The following is a 23,005-nucleotide window of genomic DNA, read 5'->3' on the forward strand; positions in this document are numbered from 1 at the left end:
GATGGACTAATAGAACAAGTCCCACACACTGCTACAAACCCAAATTTTTTTTCAGAGCTAGATGCAGATAAAAATTATTTTTAATTTGCAACCTGGTGGAGGTTTGTATAGATGGACTAATAGAACAAGTCCCACACACAATGCTACAAGCCCCAATTTTTTTTCAGAGCTAGATGCAGATAAAAATTATTTTTAATTTGCAACCTGGTGGAGGTTAGTATAGATGGAATAATAGTACAAGTCCCACACACTGCTACAAGCCCAAATTTTTTTTCAGAGCTAGATGCAGATAAAAATTATTTTTAATTTGCAACCTGGTGGAGTTTAGTATAGATGGACTAATAGAACAAGTCACACACACTGCTACAAGCCCAAATATTTTTTCAGAGCTAGATGCAGATAAAAATTATTTTTAATTTGCAACCTGGTGGAGGTTAGTATAGATGGACTAATAGAACAAGTTCCACACACTGCTACAAGCCCAATTTTTTTTTCAGAGCTAAACGCAGATAAAAATTATTTTTAATTTGCAACCTGGAGGAGGTTAGTATAGATGGACGAATAGAACATGTCCCACACACTGCTACAAGCCCCAATTTTTTTTCAGAGCTGGATGCAGATAAAAATGATTTTTAATTTGCAACCTGGTGGAGATTAGTATAGATGGACTAATAGAACAAGTCCCACACACTGCTACAAGCCCAAATTTTTTTCAGAGCTTGACGCAGATAAAAATTAGTTTTAATTTGCAACCTGGTGGAGGTTAGTATAGAAGGACGAATAGAACAAGTCCCACACACTGCTACAAGCCCAAATTATTTTTCAGAGCTAGATGCAGATAAAAATTATTTTTAATTTGCAACCTGGTTGAGGTTAGTATAGATGGACGAATAGAACAAGTCCCACACACTGCTACAAGCCCAATTTTTTTTTCAGAGCTAGATGCAGATAAAAGTTATTTTTAATTTGCAACCTGGTGGAGGTTAGTATAAATGGACTCATAGAACAAGTCCCACACACTGCTACAAGCCCAAATTTTTTTTCAGAGCTAGATGCAGATAAAAATTATTTTTAATTTGCAACCTGGTGGAGGTTAGTATCGATGGACTAATAGAATAAGTCCCACACACTGCTACAAGCCCAAAAAATTTTTTAGAGCTACATGCAGACAAAAATTATTTTTAGTTTGCAACCTGGAGGAGGTTAGTATAGGTGGATTAATAGAACAAGTCCCACACACTGCTACAAGCCAAAAAAAATTTTCAGAGCTTGATGCAGATGAAAATAATTTTTAATTTGCAACCTGGTGGAGGTTAGTATAGATGGATTAATAGAACAAGTCCCACACACTGCTACAAGCCCACATTTTTTTTCAGAGCTAGATTTAGATAAAAATTATTTTTAATTTGCAACCTGGTGGAGGTTAGTATAGATGGACTAAGAGAACAAGTCCCACACACTGCTACAAGCCCAAATTTTTTTTCAGAGCTAGATGCAGATAAAAAATATTTCTAATTTGCAACCTGGTGGACGGTAGTATAGAAGGACTAATAGAACAAGTCCCACACACTGCTACAAGCCCAAATTATTTTTCAGAGCTAGATGCAGATAAAAATTATTTTTAATTTGCAACCTGGTTGAGGTTAGTATAGATGGACGAATAGAACAAGTCCCACACACTGCTACAAGCCCAATTTTTTTTTCAGAGCTAGATGCAGATAAAAGTTATTTTTAATTTGCAACCTGGTGGAGGTTAGTATAAATGGACTCATAGAACAAGTCCCACACACTGCTACAAGCCCAAATTTTTTTTCAGAGCTAGATGCAGATAAAAATTATTTTTAATTTGCAACCTGATGGAGGTTAGTATCGATGCACTAATAGAATAAGTCCCACACACTGCTACAAGCCCAAAAATTTTTTTAGAGCTACATGCAGACAAAAATTATTTTTAGTTTGCAACCTGGAGGAGGTTAGTATAGGTGGATTAATAGAACAAGTCCCACACAGTGCTACAAGCCAAAAAAAAATTTCAGAGCTTGATGCAGATGAAAATAATTTTTAATTTGCAACCTGGTGGAGGTTAGTATAGATGGATTAATAGAACAAGTCCCACACACTGCTACAAGCCCACATTTTTTTTCAGAGCAAGACTTAGATAAAAATTATTTTTAATTTGCAACCTGGTGGAGGTTAGTATAGATGGACTAATAAAACAAGTCCCACACATTGCTACAAGCCCAAATTTTTTTCAGAGCTTGACGCAGATAAAAATTAGTTTTAATTTGCAACCTGGTGGAGGTTAGTATTAGAGATGAGCGTTGTTCTACTCGAACTGTTCGCCAATCTCAAATTCGAGCTGTTTTGGGCGGTGTTCGAGCCAGTCGGCGAACACGAACAATTTGAGAAAAATTCGGCTGTTCGAGGTTATGTTCGATAACTGTTCGTGCACCAAAATCATAACTGGATTTTTTCTCAGTAATGATGAAAATTAATGTTAATACGCAGTTTGAGTGTACAGCGGGGCGGGGGGAGGGGCAGGGGATGGATCTCTGCAGGAACAATGAAGATCTCCATTTTTTTTTCTCTTTCCCGCATTTGCAGTGGGGAGGTGCAATCTGTCAGCCTATCAGCAGCGCACACACGGAGCGAAGTGCTTTTTTTCACACAAGCAAGGGCATGTGTGATTGGCAGTGTATGTCACATGTCCTTGCCCTATAAGACCAAGCCATTTTCCCCGTCGCCACCATTTTCTCACTGCTGCAGCTGCGTGTTAGACGGCACCGCTGTTGCTGTGTGTGCTATACCTTGTTAATTTCAAGCCAATTTTCGCACAAATATACAGATAGCTTGGGAGTAGGGAATAGTTGTGATTGCAGTCCTTTTAAGGACTAGGTTACAGCATTTCCTACGACTTTTATCAGGGAGGTCTGTGCTCTTAAATAGATAGGTTGTGGGAGTAAAGACTAATTGTAATTGGAGTCCTTTTCAGGACTAGGTTACATGAGTTCCTATCAGTTTTTGCCAGGCATGTCTGTGCCAGTGCTGTGCAAGTTTTTTTCACAGCATTTGGCTGAATCTAGCAAAGCTAATCCTTTTTGGCCTATTGCAGAGTGTGTTAGTCAGTGGAGTAGCCTATCTGTGTTGCAAGATATAACACCTGTGTATAGAATACCAATTTTTTTACTGCACCTAGTGAAGTAAAATCTTTTGGGCATAGCATCATTCTATTAGTCCATCTATACTGACCTCCATCAGGTTGCAAACTGAATATAATTTTTTTCTGCATCTAGCTCTGAAAAAATATTTGGGCTTCTAGCGGTGTGTGGGACTTGGTCTATTAGTCCATCTATACTGACCTCCATCAGGTTGCAAATTAAAAATAATTTTTTTCTGCATCTACCTCTGAAAAAATATTTGGGCTTCTAGCAGTGTGTGGGACTTGGTCTATTAGTCCATCTATACTAACCTACATCAGGTTGCAAATTAAAAATAATTTTTTTCTGCATCTAGCTCTGAAAAAATATTTGGGCTTCTAGCGGTGTGTGGGACTTGGTCTATTAGTCCATCTATACTGACCTCCATCAGGTTGCAAATTAAAAATAATTTTTTTCTGCATCTAGCTCTGAAAAAATATTTGGGCTTCTAGCGGTGTGTGGGACTTGGTCTATTAGTCCATCTATACTGACCTCCATCAGGTTGCAAATTAAAAATAATTTTTTTCTGCATCTAGCGCTGAAAAAATATTTGGGCTTCTAGCAGTGTGTGGGACTTGGTCTATTAGTCCATCTATACTGACCTCCATCAGGTTGCAAATTAAAAATAATTTTTTTCTGCATCTAGCTCTGAAAAAATATTTGGGCTTCTAGCAGTGTGTGGGACTTGGTCTATTAGTCCATCTATACTGACCTCCATCAGGTTGCAAATTAAAAATAATTTTTTTCTGCATCTAGCTCTGAAAAAATATTTGGGCTTCTAGCGGTGTGTGGGACTTGGTCTATTAGTCCATCTATACTGACCTCCATCAGGTTGCAAATTAAAAATAATTTTTTTCTGCATCTAGCTCTGAAAAAATATTTGGGCTTCTAGCAGTGTGTGGGACTTGGTCTATTAGTCCATCTATACTGACCTACATCAGGTTGCAAATTAAAAATAATTTTTTTCTGCATCTAGCTCTGAAAAAATATTTGGGCTTCTAGCGGTGTGTGGGACTTGGTCTATTAGTCCATCTATACTGACCTCCATCAGGTTGCAAATTAAAAATAATTTTTTTCTGCATCTAGCTCTGAAAAAATATTTGGGCTTCTAGCAGTGTGTGGGACTTGGTCTATTAGTCCATCTATACTGACCTCCATCAGGTTGCAAATTAAAAATATTTTTTTTCTGCATCTAGCTCTGAAAAAATATTTGGGCTTCTAGCAGCGTGTGGGACTTGGTCTATTAGTCCATCTATACTGACCTCCATCAGGTTGCAAATGAAAAATAATTTTTTTCTGCATCTAGCTCTGAAAAAATATTTGGGCTTCTAGCGGTGTGTGGGACTTGGTCTATTAGTCCATCTATACTGACCTCCATCAGGTTGCAAATTAAAACTAATTTTTTTCTGCATCTAGCTCTGAAAAAATATTTGGGCTTCTAGCAGTGTGTGGGACTTGGTCTATTAGTCCATCTATACTGACCTCCATCAGGTTGCAAATTAAAAATAATTTTTTTCTGCATCTAGCTCTGAAAAAATATTTGGGCTTCTAGCAGTGTGTGGGACTTGGTCTATTAGTCCATCTATACTGACCTCCATCAGGTTGCAAATTAAAAATAATTTTTTTCTTCATTTATCTCTGAAAAAATATTTGGGCTTCTAGCAGCGTGTGGGACTTGTTCTATTAGTCCATCTATACTGACCTCCATCAGGTTGCAAATTAAAAATAATTTTTTTCTTCATTTATCTCTGAAAAAATATTTGGGCTTCTAGCAGCGTGTGGGACTTGTTCTATTAGTCCATCTATACTGACCTCCATCAGGTTGCAAATTAAAAATAATTTTTTTCTGCATCTAGCTCTGAAAAAATATTTGGGCTTCTAGCAGCGTGTGGGACTTGGTCTATTAGTCCATCTATACTGACCTCCATCAGGTTGCAAATGAAAAATAATTTTTTTCTGCATCTAGCTCTGAAAAAATATTTGGGCTTCTAGCGGTGTGTGGGACTTGGTCTATTAGTCCATCTATACTGACCTCCATCAGGTTGCAAATTAAAACTAATTTTTTTCTGCATCTAGCTCTGAAAAAATATTTGGGCTTCTAGCAGTGTGTGGGACTTGGTCTATTAGTCCATCTATACTGACCTCCATCAGGTTGCAAATTAAAAATAATTTTTTTCTGCATCTAGCTCTGAAAAAATATTTGGGCTTCTAGCAGTGTGTGGGACTTGGTCTATTAGTCCATCTATACTGACCTCCATCAGGTTGCAAATTAAAAATAATTTTTTTCTTCATTTATCTCTGAAAAAATATTTGGGCTTCTAGCAGCGTGTGGGACTTGTTCTATTAGTCCATCTATACTGACCTCCATCAGGTTGCAAATTAAAAATAATTTTTTTCTTCATTTATCTCTGAAAAAATATTTGGGCTTCTAGCAGCGTGTGGGACTTGTTCTATTAGTCCATCTATACTGACCTCCATCAGGTTGCAAATTAAAAATAATTTTTTTCTGCATCTAGCTCTGAAAAAATATTTGGGCTTCTAGCAGTGTGTGGGACTTGGTCTATTAGTCCATCTATACTGACCTCCATCAGGTTGCAAATTAAAAATAATTTTTTTCTGCATCTAGCTCTGAAAAAATATTTGGGCTTCTAGCAGTGTGTGGGACTTGGTCTATTAGTCCATCTATACTGACCTCCATCAGGTTGCAAATTGAATAAAAAAATTTTCTGCATCTAGCTCTGAAAAAATATTTGGGCTTCTAGCGGTGTGTGGGACTTGGTCTATTAGTCCATCTATACTGACCTCCATCAGGTTGCAAATTGAATAAAAAAATTTTCTGCATCTAGCTCTGAAAAAATATTTGGGCTTCTAGCGGTGTGTGGGACTTGGTCTATTATTCCATCTATACTGACCTCCATCAGGTTGCAAATTAAAAATAATTTTTTTCTGCATCTAACCCAGCCAATAGTTTTGGCCTAATACCACAGTTTGGCCACTCAGCTCTGCTCGGTTACCATCCATTGTTTTTTTGTGCAAACAACTCCAGAGTTGTGAATTAGTTAACCACCAAAATGAGTGGAAAAAGGCCTGCTGCTGGTGGAAAGGGGAATAAGCGTGTTGGGAAGGGGAAAAAAGGTTGTGTCCGTGGGGTAGGTGCAGAAGAAAGACCATCTTCCAGCCAAACTAAAATGTCTACTTCTTTTAGCGGACAATGTGATAAGATCCCTTTCTTACGGCCACGCCAATCGCTACAAATTCCAGATGAGGCACAAAAACAGCAGGTGCTTCAACGGATATCAAGTGCTCCTTTAAGTGGGCTCTCCTCCACATCAACTTCAACATCACAAATACTCCAGTCCTCAAAGGTGTCACCCAAATCGCACTTGCTTCCTCACAGCTCCCAAATCTCCAGCTGCCCGACTGAGTGTGAGGTAGAACAGATGGTTGAGTCTGCAGAGCTGTTTACTCATACTATAGCCTGGGAATCAGAGGTCGACTCCAGCGCTTCTGTGAATCCAGACGAGGAAATGATCTGCACTGATGCCCAGAATCTTTATGAGTCGGATCCAGGACCAGACGCAGAAGGTTCTGACCATAATGTAGACCCTCATTCCCAAACTGTAACTCCTGTTGGTGGAGACAATGAGGAAGACGATGATAAGACTCAAATACCTGATTGGAGCGACAACTTTAGTTTTTTGTCAGGGCAGGAACAGGTTGGCTCTGAGGACGACGGGTGTGATAACGCACAGGGTGATGATGATGAGGTCGGAGATCCCACTTACTGTCAACCCACAGTCAGCCAAGAGATGAGGTCAGCAGAGGAGGTGGAGGAAGATGCTAGTGACGACGAGGTCAGGTTGCGCCTTCCTGGACAGAGACGTAGTACTGGAAGCACGTCAACAACTGCATCCTCAAACACAACTCTGCCTCTCACCACAAGTCGTGGTGGCTCTTCAGGTCGCATGGGTGCTAAGCCTTGAATAGCCTGGGCATTTTTTCAGATCGATAAAGATGACCCAACTCGTGTTATCTGTAACATTTGTCAGCAAAAGCTAAGTAGAGGCCAAAAAATACATAGTTTGAGTACTTCATGCATGAACCGGCACATGGACATGAAGCATAAGTTGCAGTGGGAAGCTCAGTGTGCTACAATGCGGCCTAGCCGGCCGGGCCAATCACCGTCTGCCATATCTTGTGCATCCGCGGCCTCTTCATCCTCTGTGACTGGGGGGACAGCAGTCACACCTGTTTTGGGGCGCAGACCTGCCACCTCTTTACCCGCAACAGCCAGCGTGATTGGCAGGTCATCATTTTCTTTGGAGGTGGTAACACCAGCTGGTGTTGAGCGCTGTCCGACATCGATAGCACCACCTTTGGATCAAGGCAACCTAACATGTCCGCCTGCATCTTCCTCACAGACCGGCAGTTTGCCGGGGACACCCTTATCAACCCCGTCTAAGCACAATAGCCAGCCCTCGGTCCCTCAGATGTGGACAAGTAAAAGACCATTTCCTCCTAGCCATGAGAAAGCTAAGAGGTTGAATTTCACCATCTGCAAGCTCTTGGCTACAGAAATGCTGCCTTTCCGCCTGGTGGACACAGAGGATTTTCGAGACCTTATGTCCGTCGCAGTGCCCCAGTACCAGATGCCCAGTCGGCACTACTTCTCAAAGAAAGGTGTGCCTGCGCTCCACCAGCATGTCGCACACAACATCACCGCTTCTTTGAGAAACTCTGTGTGTGACAGGGTGCATTTCACCACAGACACTTGGACGAGTAGGCATGGACAGGGGCGTTACATGTCGCTGACTGGGCACTGGGTAACTATGGTGACAGCAGGACAAGGGGCTGCTGTCCAAGTCTTGCCGTCCCCACGAGTTGTGCGTCAATCCTCTTTATGTCAAAGTTCCTCCACTGCTTCTGCCTCCTCAACCTCCTCTCGGTCTTCCACCTGCACCCAAAGCCTGTCTGGTCATGCCACAAGCTTTCTAACTGCGCAGAAGGGATCCTGCACACCTCCTTACTATGCTGGCAGTAGGGCTCAACGTCATCAGGCGGTTTTTACATTGAAATGTCTGGGAAATGTGAGTCACACAGCTGAGGAGTTGTGGTCAGCTCTGGAGAACCAATTTCATGAATGGTTGTCTCCACTGGACCTGAAACCAGGGAAGGCCGTGTGCGACAATGCTGCAAACCTGGGTGCGGCCCTTCGCCGGGGCAATGTCACACACGTGCCTTGTATGGCTCACGTGTTGAACCTGGTTGTCCAGCAATTTTTAGCCCACTATCCCAGACTAGATGGCCTTCTGCAGAGGGCACGGTCGCTGTGTGCTCACTTCCGCCGTTCGCATCCCGCAGCTCAGCGACTTACATCTCTACAGAAGTCGTTGGGCCTGCCACTTCACCGGCTAAAATGCGATGTGCCTACCCGGTGGAATTCAACTCTGCACATGTTGCAGCGACTGTGGCAGCACCGACAAGCCCTGGTGCAATACGTTCTGACGTATAGCCTGGGCCAACGAGATTCAGAGGTGGGGCAAATCACGCTGGAGGAGTGGTCTCAGATCAGGGACCTATGCACCCTTCTGCACAGTTTTGAAATGGCGACGAAGATGTTTAGTGCTGACGATGCCATTATCAGCATGACTATTCCGGTGATTTACATGCTGGAGCACATGTTAAACAGAATTCGGAGTCAGGTGGTGGCACAAGAGGAGGTGGAGGAAGTAGAGGAGGAGGAGTTGTATGCGGAAGGGCTAACATCTGCAAGGTCCAGACGGTCGGCAGCACCAAGGCGGCAGGCATGTGAGGGTGGTGGAGATGGTTTTACCAGGGCGCATGGTAGCAGCCAAACTAGTGAGGAAGGTGCAGGAGCCCAGGAAGAAGTGGAGGACGAACTGATGGAAGACTCATCAGATGAGGGAGACCTTGATCACATTTCTGTTGTGCGAGGTTGGGGGGAGAGGACAGAGGAAGGAAGCATGATTGTTACCTCGCCACCAACACAACAGGTACTTGGTGCTCCTGGATGCGCAACACACATGAGTGCCTTCTTGCTGCACTACCTGCAACATGACCCTCGAATTGTGAGAATTAGAAATAATCCTGACTACTGGGTTGCCACACTGTTAGATCCCCGGTACAAAAGTAAATTTGCAGAAATTATTCCTGCCATAGAAAGGGATGCACGCATGCAGGAGTATCAGCAGAGACTGTTGCAGAATCTTACATGTGCTTTAACACAAAATACCAGTGGTGCACGTAGTGAATCTCACAGTTCCAACTTGCCAACCGTGGGACCGTCAAGTGTTCAGCGCTCAAACCGTAACAGAACCACAGTATCTGCTGGTAACATCAATTTTGCGGAATCATTTCACCACTTTTTTAGCCCATCCTTTGCAAGGCCACAGGAGACAAGAAGTCTGACACATAGTCAACGCCTAGAGACGATGGTACAGGAGTATCTCAAAGTAAACATTGAAGCCACGACTGTGTCACTGGACCCTTGCTCTTTTTGGGCTTCCAATCTGGATAAATGGCCGGAGCTAGCCACTTACGCCTTGGAGATCTTGTCATGCCCCGCAGCCAGCGTTCTGTCTGAACGTGTGTTCAGCGCTGCTGGTGGTGTGCTGACAGATAAGCGCACGCGGCTCTCCACTGATAATGTAGACAGACTCACGTTCATAAAGATGAACAAATCATGGATCCGAAACGACTTTTCTACCCCTGTGTCATCCTAGGGAGAGTAAAAGCTTGATGATTGGTTAAAATCACCCTACCAACCGTTTTAAGCTTTCAAATTACTAATCATGTTTATCTGTATCTTGACTGGAAAATAATTTGGGCTTTGTAGCAGTGTGCAGCACTGATCCTATTAGGCCATCTATACTAAAGCTTCACCAGATTTAAAATTAAAAATAATTTTTAGCTGCATCTAGCCCGGAAAATAATTTTGGGGCTCCGAGATGCGCAAGGCACATAAGTGCCTTCTTGCTGCACTACCTGCAGCATGACCCTCATATTGTCAGAATTCGAAGTAATCATGACTACTGGGTTGCCACACTCTTAGATCCCCCAAACTTTTCGATCAACCTTTTCATTTTAATAAAGACCAAAAAAAATGGTCATTTTTGAAATTATAAGCATTAGCGGGTTGTTAGAAACTGAAATCAAACAGTTTTCAACTCAAAACTTTATTCTAGGTGATGTTACATTTTCACATAGGACCCCTTGTTCGAAAGGAGCTTCTGAACTCTCTCGTCCATTGAATTTGTCAGGTTTTGGATGGTTTCTGCTTCAATTGTTTTGCATGAGGACAGAATACCCTCCCAGAGCTGTTGCTTAGATGTGAACTGCCTCCCGCCATCATAGACACTCCTTTTAATGATGCTCCAAAGGTTCTGAATGGGGTAGAGGTCAGGGGAGCATGGGGGTCACACCATAAGTTTGTCCCCTTTTATGCCCATATCAGCCAGAGATGCAGATGTTTTATGTGCAGCATGAGATGGTGCATTATCATGCAGAAAAATGATCTTGCTGTGAAATACACGGTTCTTCTTCTTGAACCATGGCAGGAAGTGCTGTTTGAGAAAATCCACATACATTATGGAGTTCATCTTTAGCGCCTTCAGGGATCCTAAAGGGGCCGACAATCTCTCTCCCCATGATTCCAGCCCAAAACATTACTCCACCTCCTCCTTGTTGGCGCTGTAGCCGTGTTTGCGTGGGGTGTCCATCAACCAGCCATCCTCCACTCCATCCATCTGGACCATCGAGCGCTGCACGGCACTCATCCGTGAACAAAACAGTTTTGAAATCAGTCTTCATGTAATGTTTGGCCCACTGGAGCCGTTTCTGCTTGTGTGAAGTGGATAGAGGAGGTCGACAGGATGGCGCATGCACAGCTGCAAACCTCTGAAGGACCCTGCATCTTGTTGTTCGGGGGACGTTGGAGGCACAAGCAGCTTCAAAAACATGTCTGCTGCTATGACAAGGCTTTTTTGCCGCTGCTCTTTCAACCTGACGTAATTGCCTGTAGGAAAGAGTCCTCAATTTGCCCTTATCAGCACGCACACGTGTGTACTGTGAATCAGCTACATACTTCTTGATTGCCAGGACACTTCATCCTGATCATCGCACAATGTTGATTGTAGTCATGCCTTGACCTAAACACTCCACAATTTGTTGCTTCTCAGCAGCCGACACATCCTTTTTCTTTCCCATTTTGGCAGAAAATGTAGGCTGCTTAATAATGTGAAAGAGCCTTCTTAAGTAGTCTTGCCTTTCATTGGACACACCTGCCAAACTAATTAGCACAGGTGTCTGCAATTGCTTACAGTGATATAAAGAGCCCTGACACATCACCATCAATGAGTTTAACTGACAAACAAACAAATTCTTCCCTTATCACTCCTAAACACTTTTTGTATAATAATTTGGAACGCAGTGTACATGTGCTTTTCCACAAAACACCAGTGGTTCACGTAGTGAATCTTACAGTTCTAACTTGCCAACCGTGGTCTGTATGGAGTTGTTCAATAAAGGGTCCAAAATTAAGATAACATAGATGGGAGAGGTCTCTATGAATAGGAATTCCTAAGTATTTGATACCCTGTGAGGGCCAGGCAAAGGGAAAGATGGACTGGATGGAATCCTATATGGATTTGGGGAGGGAGACATCGAGGGCCTCAGACTTCGCTGCATTGATTTTAAAATTTTACCATGTAACAAAGTGATCTATTTCAGCCATAACAGCATGGATGGATATATGTGATTGAGTGATATATACTAGGACATCATCAGCAAATAGAGAGCACTTGTACTCGGTGCCTCCCACCTCAATCCACCTAATATTGGGGTTATGGCGAATTGATGAGAGCAGGTGCTCCGTCACTAGGATGTATAAGAGAGGGGACAGAGGACATCACTGCCTTGTCCCATTGGTGATTGTGAAAGGTGATGAAAATGTTCTGACGCACCCCCTGGGCCTTGGGACACCCGGAGCCGGACCCTTTTTGGTGGATGCTGGTGGTTGTAGTCTTCGTGGCGGCGACCCAGTTCCGTGGCTCAGGGCGGTCAAACCAGTGGCGGAACTATTTATGTGGTTTTCATGTTTAAATGTCCGACTACGCCACCCGTGGATTGCGGTCAGAGTGAACCGCCGCTACAGGGCAGACCACTGAGGCTGGTGTTGTGGGTGCAGCAGAGCGTAGCATAACTCCCCACGGGAGGAGTATAGCCTCAGGGCAGTGTATGCGGAGGATGGGGGTGATGGTGCAGGGCAGCAGCAGTAACGACACGGAGTCAGTGATGCAGTTCAGGGCCTTTACTCACAGTTCTTATTATCCAGACCACGTCTGCAGGTAACGCCTGCCCACGTCGTACTGTGCTCACCAGGTGAGGGGCTCAGACAACTCCCAGATAACTTTGGAGCACTTCACAGGACCCCCTTTGTGTGTCCTTTGTCTGGCCTTTCTTACCAACACTTCTGTCCGGCTGCCTCGGGCCTCCTCTTGGTAAACTTGGCGCCAGTTTCCCTGACCCTATGTGGTGCCTTCCTAGCGGGTGTAGCGAGGGGCTGCGCCACATAAAATGTCAGAGCCTCCGGTTTCTAGCTGAGGGTCGTTTCCTGCCTCCACTAGTTCGGGGACCGGTCTCCCCCTTTGGCCTGACCCCTCCACGCAGGTGGATTCGGGCGTGCGGTGGCGACTCGCCCGTCCGCACCCCTGGGATCCCTTCATTCCTCGTTCCTGGAGCCTTCTCCGCTCCTCTTCCTTCCTTCTCCCTCTTCCAGGCCTGGGCCTCTGTTACTAGGCCCGCCTCCGGAGCAGAGCTCATGCAGAGCCCCTGCTCCCTGCCACTTCTGCTCAGACTTCTCTGCACTGAACTAAGATGGTGCCCACCTTTTATACTCCCTTCTCAATGCACCCAGGAACTGCTTCCTCCCTGCTCCTGCACTACAGGGTTCCCCTTCCTCAGTGTTCCCTCCCCCCACTCCAGCCAGGGACAGGGACTGTCGTGCCCATCTCAGGGCAATGTGGTGTAATGCATGCAGGTGTCGGGTCCTGATCCACACTCCATCCTTACCTGAGAGTGAGATATCACACCTCTGGGTGAGGTGCAATACGTCTTTAGCAACCGAGCCCTCAGGGTGCTACAGTTCCATTTATCTTCAGCCTAGGTGACGTATTGCGATACAGGGCCGTGATTTTGGCTATAAAAGGGTCCCCTAGACCCCTACCCCAAGCTTTTTAAGAGAATCATATATGGCGTGCCAGGAGACTCTATGGAATGCTTTCTCAGCATCCAACGAGAGTATCTAATTACAAATTTTTAACTGCATCTAGCCCAGGAAATACTTTGTGCCTAGTAGCAGTGTCTGCTAGTAAGCGGATTATCCCGGCTGTTAAGCAAGCTGCACCACCTGTAGTTAGACACTTAATTTTTTCAAAGGAAATGCTTCGGGACCATGGGATACTTAGTGAAGAGCATCAGGAGGCACCCCAAGGCATAGGGGCTGGGACTGGCAGTAGGATGCCTTGCGGTGGACAGCCGAGCTCGATCCTTATAAAAGCTTTTTAACTGCAGCAGCTTTAGTGGACGCTACTGGAGCTGGAATTACCGCGGCTGCTGGCATGAGACTTGCCCTCCAATAGATCCTTGTAAATGGATTTAAAGTGTATTCATTCAAATTAGAGAGACAATTTAAATTAAAAAGCTTAGAGCTGCCTCCACCACAGGGGGGCTCGCTCGACCCACCAGCGGACAGGCACCAGTATTGGGAGAGGGGAGCTGGCCGTCAGGGTTCACCGCAGCTCTGGCACAAACCCGGCGACACGGAGGTGGCACGGGCAGGAGCGGACTGGCCGTGTCGGCTTCTCACTTTTTGGATTTTAGAAGGGCATGACATGCCTATATCTGTGTCTCCCCCTCCTTTTACTCCTCCACCTCTTTTATTTTCGCATGACTATATGTACTTGTCACTTTTCCATGTGTTAGTTATGTCTTCTGAGCAGTTTGTCAGCTTTTGGACACCTTTGAAGGTGTTTTCTATGTGTTTCTATGTGTTTTTGTTTGCCTGCCATTGGTTTTAACAGTGTTCGAAGGTGTTCGACGAACAGTTCGACGAACAGTTCGGCGAACACACGGGTGTTCGACGAACCGAACCGAACTCGAACACTACGGGGGTGGCTCAACACTAGTTAGTATAGAAGGACGAATAGAACAAGTCCCACACACTGCTACAAGCCCAAATTATTTTTCAGAGCTAGATGCAGATAAAAATTATTTTTAATTGGCAACCTGGTTGAGGTTAGTATAGATGGACGAATAGAACAAGTCCCACACACTGCTACAAGCCCAATTTTTTTTTCAGAGCTAGATGCAGATAAAAATTATTTTTATTTGCTGCCTGGTGGAGGGTAGTATAGATGGACTAATAGAACAAGTCCCACACATTGCTACAAGCCCAATTTTTTTGAGAGCTAGATGCAGATAAAAATTATTTTTAATCTGCAACATGGTGGATTTTAGTATAGATGGACTAATAGAACAAGTCCCACACACTGCTACAAGCCAAAAAAAATTTCAGAGCTAGATGCAGATAAAAATTATTTTTAATTTGCAACTTGGTGGAGGTTAGTATAGATGGACTAATAGAACAAGTCCCACACACTGCTACAAGCCCAAATTTTTTTTTAAAGCTAGATGCAGATAAAAATTATTTTTAATTTGCAACCTGGTGGAGGTTAGTATAGATGAACTAATAGAACAAGTCCCACACAATGCTACAAGCCTAATTTTTTTGAGAGCTAGATGCAGATAAAAATTATTTTTAATCTGCAACATGGTGGATTTTAGTATAGATGGACTAATAGAACAAGTCCCACACACTGCTACAAGCCCAAAAAATTTTCAGAGCTAGATGCAGATAAAAATTATTTTAATTTGCAACCTGGTGGAGGTTAGTATAGATGGACTAATAGAACAAGTCCCACACACTGCTACAAGCCCAAATTTTTTTTTAAAGCTAGATGCAGATAAAAATTATTTTTAATTTGCAACCTGGTGGAGGTTAGTATAGATGGACTAATAGAACACGTCCCACACAATGCTACAAGCCCAATTTTTTTTTCAGAGCTAGATGCAGATAAAAATTATTTTTAATTTGCAATCTGGTGGAGGTTAGTATAGATGGACTAATAGAACAAGTCCCACACACTGCTACAAGCCCAAATTTTTTTTCAGAGCTAGATACAGACTAAAATTATTTTTAATTTGCAATCTGGTGGAGGTTAGTATAGATGGACTAATAGAACAAGTCCCACACACTGCTACAAGCCCAAAAAATTTTCAGAGCTAGATGCAGATAAAAATTATTTTTAATTTTCAACCTGGTGGAGGTTAGTATAGATGGACTAATAGAACAAGACCCACACACTGCTACAAGCCCAAATTATTTTTTCAGAGCTAGATGCAGATAGAAATTATTTTTAATTTGCAACCTGGTGGAGGTTAGTATTGATGGACTAATAGAACAAGTCCCACACACTGCTACAAGCCCAAATTTTTTCAGAGCTAGATGCAGATAAAAATTATTTTTAATTTGCAACCTGGTGGAGGTTAGTATAGATGGACTAATAGAACAAGTCCCACACACTGCTACAAGCCCAAATTTTTTTTCAGAGCTAGATGCAGATAAAAATTATTTTTAATATGCAACCTGGTGGAGGTTAGTATAGATGGACTAATAGAACAAGTCCCACACACTGCTACAAGCCCAAAAAAATTTTCAGAGCTAGATGCAGATAAAAATTATTTTTAATTGGCAACCTGGTGGAGGTTACTATGGAAGGACTAATAGAACAAGTCCCACACACTGCTATAAGCCCAATTTTTTTTTCAGAGCTAGATGCAGATAAAAATTATTTTTAATTTGCAACCTGGTGGAGGTTAATATAGATGGACTAATAGAACAAGTCCCACACACTGCTACAAGCCCAAATTTTTTTTCAGAGCTAGATGCAGATAAAAATTATTTTTAATATGCAACCTGGTGGAGGTTAGTATAGATGGACTAATAGAACAAGTCCCACACACTGCTACAAGCCCACATTTTTTTTCAGAGCTAGATGCAGATAAAAATAATTTTTAATTTGCAACCTGGTGGAGGTTAGTATAGATGGACTAATAGAACAAGTCCCACACACTGCTACAAGCCCAAAAAAAAATTCAGAGCTAGGTGCAGCTAAAAATTATTTTTAATTGGCAACCTGTTGGAGGTTAGTATGGAAGGACTAATAGAACAAGTCCCACACACTGCTACAAGCCCAAATTTTTTTTCAGAGCTAGATGCAGATAAAAATTATTTTTAATTTGCAACCTGGTGGAGGTTAGTATAGATGGACTAATAGAACAAGTCCCACGCAGTGCTACAAGCACAATTTTTTTTCAGAGCTAGATGCAGATAAAAATTATTTTTAATTTGCAACCTGGTGGAGGTTAGTATAGATGGACTAATAGAACAATTCCCACACACTGCTACAAGCCCACATTTTTTTTCATAGCTAGATGCAGATAAAAATTATTTTTAATTTGCAACCTGGTGGAGGTTAGTATAGATGGACTAATAGAACAAGTCCCACACACTGCTCCAAGCCCAAATTTTTTTCAGTGCTAGATGCAGATAAAAATTATTTTTAATTTACAACTTGGTGGAGGTTAGTATAGATGGACTAATAGAACAAGTCCCACACACTGCTACAAGCCCAAATTTTATTTCAGAGCTAGATGCAGAAAAAAATTATTTTTTATTTGCAACCTGGTGGAGGTTAGTATAGATGGACTAATAGAACAAGTCCCACACACTGCTACAAGCCCAAATTTTTTTTCAGAGCTAGATGCAGATAAAAATTATTTTTAATTTGCAACCTGGTGCAGGTTAGTATCGATGGACTAATAGAATAAGTCCCACACACTGCTACAAAGCCAAAAATTTTTTTCAGAGCTTGATGCAGATGAAAATAATTTTTAATTTGCAACCTGGTGGAGGTTAGTATAGATGGATTAATAGAACAAGTCCCACACACGGCTACAAGCCCACATTTTTTTTCAGAGCTAGATTTAGATAAAAATTATTTTTAATTTGCAACCTGGTGGAGGTTAGTATAGATGGACTAATAGAACAAGTCCCACACACTGCTACAAGCCCAAATTTTATTTCAGAGCTAGATGCAGAAAAAAATTATTTTTAATTTGCAACCTGGTGGAGGTTAGTATAGATGGACTAATAGAACAATTCCCACACACTGCTACAAGCCCAAATTTTTTTTCAGAGCTAGATGCAGATAAAAATTATTTTTAATTTGCAACCTGGTGCAGGTTAGTATCGATGGACTAATAGAATAAGTCCCACACACTGCTACAAGCCAAAAAATTTTTTCAGAGCTTGATGCAGATGAAAATAATTTTTAATTTGCAACCTGGTGGAGGTTAGTATAGATGGATTAATAGAACAAGTCCCACACACGGCTACAAGCCCACATTTTTTTTCAGAGCTAGATTTAGATAAAAATTATTTTTAATTTGCAACCTGGTGGAGGTTAGTATAGATGGACTAATAGAACAAGTCCCACACACTGCTACAAGCCCAATTTTTTTGTCAGCGCTAGATGCAGATAAAAATTATTTTTGATTTGCAACCTGGTGGAGGTTAGTATAGATGAACTAATAGAACAAGTCCCAGACACTGCTACAAGCCCAATTTTTTTGTCAGCGCTAGATGCAGATAAAAATTATTTTTGATTTGCAACCTGGTGGAGGTTAGTATAGATGGACTATTCGAACAAGTCCCACACACTGCTACAAGCCCAATTTTTTTTTCAGAGCTAGATGCAGATAAAAATTATTTTTAATTTGCAACCTGGTGGAGGTTAGTATAGATGGACTAATAGAACAAGTCCCACACACTGCTACAAGCCCAAATTTTTTTTCAGAGCTAGATGCAGATAAAAATTATTTTTATTTGAAAACTGGTGGAGGTTAGTATAGATGGACTAATAGAACAAGTCCCACACACTGCTGCATGCCCAATTTTTTTTTCAGAGCTAGATGCAGATAAAAATTATTTTTAATTTGCAACCTGGTGGAGGTTAGTATAGATGGACTAATAGAACAAGTCCCAAACATTGCTACAAGCCCAAATTTTTTTTCAGAGCTAGATGCAGATAAAAATTATTTTTAATTTGCAACCTGGTGGAGGTTAGTATAGATGGATAATAGAACAATTCCCACACACTGCTACAAGCCCAAATTTTTTTTCAGAGCTAGATGCAGATAAAAATTATTTTTAATTTGCAACCTGGTGCAGGTTAGTATCGATGGACTAATAGAATAAGTCCCACACACTGCTACAAGCCAAAAAATTTTTTCAGAGCTTGATGCAGATGAAAATAATTTTTAATTTGCAACCTGGTGGAGGTTAGTATAGATGGATTAATAGAACAAGTCCCACACACGGCTACAAGCCCACATTTTTTTTCAGAGCTAGATTTAGATAAAAATTATTTTTAATTTGCAACCTGGTGGAGGTTAGTATAGATGGACTAATAGAACAAGTCCCACACACTGCTACAAGCCCAATTTTTTTGTCAGCGCTAGATGCAGATAAAAATTATTTTTGATTTGCAACCTGGTGGAGGTTAGTATAGATGAACTAATAGAACAAGTCCCAGACACTGCTACAAGCCCAATTTTTTTGTCAGCGCTAGATGCAGATAAAAATTATTTTTGATTTGCAACCTGGTGGAGGTTAGTATAGATGGACTATTCGAACAAGTCCCACACACTGCTACAAGCCCAATTTTTTTTTCAGAGCTAGATGCAGATAAAAATTATTTTTAATTTGCAACCTGGTGGAGGTTAGTATAGATGGACTAATAGAACAAGTCCCACACACTGCTACAAGCCCAAATTTTTTTTCAGAGCTAGATGCAGATAAAAATTATTTTTATTTGCAAACTGGTGGAGGTTAGTATAGATGGACTAATAGAACAAGTCCCACACACTGCTACATGCCCAATTTTTTTTTCAGAGCTAGATGCAGATAAAAATTATTTTTAATTTGCAACCTGGTGGAGGTTAGTATAGATGGACTAATAGAACAAGTCCCAAACATTGCTACAAGCCCAAATTTTTTTTCAGAGCTAGATGCAGATAAAAATTATTTTTAATTTGCAACCTGGTGGAGGTAAGTATAGATGGACTAATAGAAAAAGTCCCACACACTGCTACAAGCCCAATTTTTTTTGAGAGCTAGATGCAGATAAAAATTATTTTTAATTTGCAACATGGTGGATTTTAGTATAGATGGACTAATAGAACAAGTCCCACACACTGCTACAAGCCCAAAAAAAATTTCAGAGCTAGATGCAGATAAAAATTATTTTTAATTTGCAACTTTGTGGAGGTTAGTATAGATGGACTAATAGAACAAGTGTTAGAACCTTGTTCTTAGTTTTTTTTTTCCTTTGCTGGTCACATGACCTTGTTGGCCTATTTAATCCTGCTCCGCCCTTCTGGCTTTGCTGGACTTCATTGTTTAACTACTTTCTAGCTAGCCTGTGCCCTGTATCTAACTCTGTTAGTTTGCTTGGTCTACGGACCTCTATGTTCTATATATTTTGTTTGTTCGTCTGTCTGCTACTATTTCTGTTAGGAGGTGTCCCATTTTCCTCCCAGTCCTTAGTACTTGTAGGTATTCCTTCCCCACATCTATAGGTCTCCGTACAGACTAGCTTAGGACTTTAGCAGGTCTGATCGCAGGATCAGGTCCCCTGTTACATCGTAGGGATTAAGCTGAGTTCTATCGTAGGGACAGATCTCCTCTCTTTCCTTAGCTCTGGTAGCAGAACATAACAGTAAGTCCAGCCCAGCAAATGCTCTAAGGAAAGATTTTTTTTTCTGTTTCATCATGGTGTCGGTTCTGGATTTGGCTAAACACCTGCAGGGACTCTCTTTGGAGGTGACTGAGCTCCGTCAGCACGTGAGTAACTGTCCTGGAGCACATTTCTTGGAGCCTAAGGTACGTTTGCCGGATTTATTTTTTGGTGAACACCGAGAATTTTTTTCATTTAAAAATGCTTGCTTATTGTATTTTCATTTGAGACCCAAGTCCTCTGGGGATGATTCCCAGCGCATAGGGTTTATAATGTCACTTTTGCGCAAAGAGCCTCAGGAGTGGACCTTTTCTTTGCAACCTAGTGATACATGCTTCAGATCAGTGGATAGTTTTTTCTCTGCTTTGGGACTATTATATGATGATCCTGACCGTGTCGCATCAGCTGAGACTGAGTTAAGATGTTTGAGACAGGGATCAGGTAATGTGGAAAAATATTGTACTCATTTCCGTCGATGGTCTACTCAAACAGGGTGGAACGATTCTGCTCTGAAAAGTCTATTTCTTGCTGGGCTCAGTGAAAGGGTTAAAGACCTGCTAATTGCTTATCCTACACCTGAAGATTTGCAACAGGCTATGCAATTAGCTATACGGGTGGATAGGAGACTGCGTGCAAGGGTTAATGAGAGCAAATCCTCTGCTATGTCAGTTTCTGGTTATGAGAATGTGTGTACTAACAGTGGTGAATCGATGGAGATTGGAGCGATGGCACCTCGCTCTCAAGAAAAAGATCGCAGATTTTCTGAAGGCTTGTGTTTCTATTGCGGAAAATCTGGTCATTTGATTAAAGACTGTGAGCTTCGTATCAAGAAAGAAAAAAAATGGTCAGTCATGCCCGTATTGCCTGTTTAAATTCCAAGGGTGTATTTTTAGCTGCTTCCACGATTGCTCAGGAAAAATTAATGGAATTTCGGGTGTTTGTTGATTGTGGGTCTACTCTGAATGTAATTGATGGGGGATTCTTGGAAAGACTCAATTTAAAACCCGAACCTTTATCATCCCCCATTGCTGTGGTCTCTGTGGATGGTTCCCCTTTGAAGAATATTACTCTCAAGGTCTGTGAATTTCCTCTCACTATTAATGGTGTTCACCATGAGAAATTGGATTTGGTAGTGTTGAATAACTTGCCTTCTCCAGTAATATTGGGATTGCCCTGGTTAAAATTTCACAATCCTGTACTAGATTGGTCTACCAGTGAAATTAAATCCTGGAGCCATAAATGTTATGACAAGTGTTGTATCGGGCCTATTGCAGCTTTGGATAGGGGAGAATTGCCTGTTCCTATTCAGGATTTTTGGAGAGTTTTTTCTGAGAAGGAATCGCAGGTTTTGCCTCCCCATAGAGACTATGATTGTTCTATTGAATTTGTCCCTGGAGCGACTCTTCCTAAAAGTCGTTTATTTAACCTTACTATTCCTGAGAGAAAGGCTTTGGAGGAATACATACAGACAAGTTTGGCCACCGGTCACATTAGGCCCTCTAAGTCTCCTGTGGCGGTTGGATTTTTTTTTGTAAAAAAAAAGGACGGCGGTTTACGTCCTTGTCCGGATTTTCGTGAGATTAACAAAATTACTGTACGCAATCCTTACCCACTGCCATTGATTCCTGATCTGTTTAACCAGTTAATGGGGGCCAAGTGGTTCTCTAAAATTGACCTTAAGGGGGCATACAATCTGTTGCGCATGAAGGAGGGTGACGAATGGAAGACTGCTTTTAACACTCCTGTGGGTCATTTTGAGAATCTGGTTATGCCTTTTGGTCTTACTAATGCTCCTGCATTTTTACAGAATCTTATTAATGACATCCTTAGACCTTTGATCGGCAAAAATGTGGTTGTGTATTTGGATGACATTTTGATTTATTCGCCGGATCTGGAGTCTCATTGGCGGAGCGTACGTGAGGTATTACAGTTGTTAATGGACAATTCGCTTTTTGCTAAGCTGGAGAAATGTGAGTTCGCTGTACAGAGAATTAGTTTTTTGGGCTACATTATCTCCAGCGAAGGTTTTGAGATGGACCCGGTTAAAGTTCAAGCTGTACAGGAATGGCCTAGGCCTATTGGTTTGAAATCGATACAGAGGTTTTTGGGTTTCGCCAATTATTACAGAAAATTCATAAAAAAATTTTCTAGTATTGTCAAACCTCTGACCGATCTCACCAGGAAAGGTGCTGATGCGGTTCAGTGGTCTTCTGAGGCCATTGAAGCTTTTGTGTATCTCAAGGAGAGGTTCACCTCTGCTCCCATCCTTATGCAGCCTGATGTGACTAAGCCGTTTTTGGTTGAGGTTGATGCTTCCTCTGTAGGGGTTGGCGCAGTATTGTCTCAGGATAACGGGGATGGATTACATCCTTGTGCCTTTTTTTCAAAAAAATTTTCGGAGGCTGAACTGAATTACGATATTGGTAATCGGGAATTATTGGCTATTAAACTCGCATTTGAACACTGGCGCCACTTCTTGGAAGGTGCGGAATTTCCCGTTCAGGTTCTTACGGATCATAAAAATCTGATATATCTTGATGCTGCCAAGCGCCTGAATGCCCGTCAGGCTAGGTGGGCACTGTTTTTCTCGCGGTTTAATTTCTCCGTTACTTACATCCCTGTGTCACGCTGTCTCTGTATACTGAAGGTAGGGGGCCTAAGCTGACCCTAAGCTGGGGCCCTGACTAGTCCCTCAACCTGGAGGTACTGTTAAAGGTACAGAGGTCCAGGCCGCCAGCGTAACCCCTACCTCCTGAGGATCCCTGCACCTAAGTAATCTAGTCCTGAGAAGGACCCCGATCACAACAAAAGGGGACAAGTAATAATATGCCCACACACAGTACTTAGACGAACGAGACAGTACAAGGGAAA

Source organism: Phyllobates terribilis, unplaced genomic scaffold, assembly GCF_046119375.1.
Source record: "Phyllobates terribilis strain yellow unplaced genomic scaffold, ASM4611937v1 Scaffold_1__5_contigs__length_1240528914, whole genome shotgun sequence".
Lineage (NCBI taxonomy): Eukaryota > Metazoa > Chordata > Amphibia > Anura > Dendrobatidae > Phyllobates > Phyllobates terribilis.